The sequence below is a fragment of the Dipodomys ordii genome, unplaced genomic scaffold (assembly GCF_000151885.1).
Source record: "Dipodomys ordii isolate 6190 unplaced genomic scaffold, Dord_2.0 Scaffold69, whole genome shotgun sequence".
NCBI lineage: Eukaryota > Metazoa > Chordata > Mammalia > Rodentia > Heteromyidae > Dipodomys > Dipodomys ordii.
In genome coordinates this window covers 1,418,332-1,420,478 of record NW_012267285.1, presented here as the reverse complement: position 1 = coordinate 1,420,478, position 2,147 = coordinate 1,418,332, and positions in this window count along the sequence as shown.

Genomic DNA, 2,147 nt, shown 5'->3' with positions numbered 1-2,147 from the left:
GACGGTGATGTTAGTGGCTCCGTCTCTGTGACAGTCACGTGTCTGAGCGTCACTGACTCTCCCTTGAACCCTGACCTCTGAGGAACTGGTGGAGAGGGGTCTGGGCCCCGAGGAGACCAAGGGGCACAACTGCCAACTTCCTAAGTCGGACAGACGTGTCCGAGACGCTGGGGGCTCCCCCGGGAGCCAGCCTCTGGGTCTCCGTGGGGTGGAGTGGGGGGAGAAGCCAGCAGGGGTCACGTTCAGGGGTGGGGGGAAACCCCAGGGCTGCCCCCCCATGTCCCCACCTTCTCCGTGCGGCTGGCCTGCCAGGCTGGACATGAACGTCCAGATCCGCACTCCCTTATAAGGCAGAAATCTATTTTTATTCATCCGATACGTTAAGAAAAGAAAAATATGCAGAACGGCTGGGAGGTGATGGTGCCCTGCTGGCTCTCTGCTCTGCGTCCCTGGAGATGCCACTGCGCCACGCCAAGCCGTGGGCACGGAGGCCGGGCACCCGCGCTCACGCCTGGCATCCCAGCTGCTCAGGAGGCTGAGCTCGGAGGACCACGGTTCAAAGCCAGCCTGAGCAGGAAAGCCCCCGAGACTCTGATCTCCAAGGAACCACTCAGAAAAATGGAAGTGGTGCTGTGGCTCAAGGGGTAGAGCACCAGCCTTGAGCAAAAGAAGCTCAGGGGCAGCGCCAGGCCCTGAGTTCAAGGCCCAGGATTGGCACAAAAAGAAGAGAGAGAGAAAAAGAGAGAGGGATGAATGCTCTCTTAATGTCCATCTGTTTAGAGAAGTAATTCTGCACCACCTGCCAAGGACCAGATGCGGAAAGAAAGAAGAAAAAGCTCCAAGGAGATGAGAAAACACATTCTATAATAAAAACAAATCATATAATATATATTACATATGATATATTATACAAGATATATATCATATATGATGGTATATCATATATAATGATATATAATATACACTCTGTATAATATATATAATGTATAATTATACATTATATAGCATCATATATGTGATATTTATGATATATAATATATATATAATATATATGATATATAATATATAATGATATATGCACTCTGTATAATATATAATGTATAATTATACATTATATAGCATCATATATGTGATATATATGATATATAATATATAATGATATATAATATACACTCTGTATAATATATAATTATATAGCATCATATATGTGCTATATTATAAATGATATATAATATATAATGATATAATATACACTCTGTATAATATATAATATGTAATTATATAGTATCATATATGTGATATATTATAAATGATATATAATATACACTCTGTGTAATATATAATTATATAGTATCATATATGTGACATATTATAAATGATATAATATATAATGATATATAATATATAATGATATATAATATAGACTCTGTATAATTAGAATATAATTTTATAAAGTATATGTGTGATATACTGTATATTGTATGTGATATATAATGTGTCATATATCATTATGCTGTATATTATATATTACATTAATAGATGATACACATATATAATATATAATCATCCAGCCCCAAGCAGCCAGGCATGAGCCGCCATCACTCATGGCTTGGAGGGGTCCATGGATCACGCGGTCAGGACAGGTGGTAATAACCCATTGCAGGCCGGGAAGGATGGCAGACGGCTGGCTCTTTGGTTCTCAGTAGGGACCCAGCCTGGCCCTCACCAGCAGGCCTAGGGAAGGCCGGAACCTGGGGCCAGCTGGAGGGTGAGGGGGGCGTGGGGGAAAGGGCAGCCTGGGGTTCTGGGGTGGAGGCTGGGCCTCCTTGGTGTCCAGGTTTGCATGCATCACAGCGGAAGGGAGAGGGAGGAGATGGTCTGTGAGGGGCCCGGGTGGGGCTGGGGTGGGGGGGCAGCCCTCACCCAGAGCATCGAGGCCCGGGTCCACGCCACAGCTGGAGAACCACACCTGGGGGGGGGCGTGAATCAGGCTCCCAGGAACCCGGGAGTGCACAGACCAACATGGCTGACCAGGCCGGGGCTGTGAGCACCTTCATGAGGAGGGGGAAGGAGGGAGGGAAGGAAGGAGGGAGGGAGGAAATGAGTTGGAGAAGGAAGGAAGGAGGGAGGGAAGAAAGGAGACACAG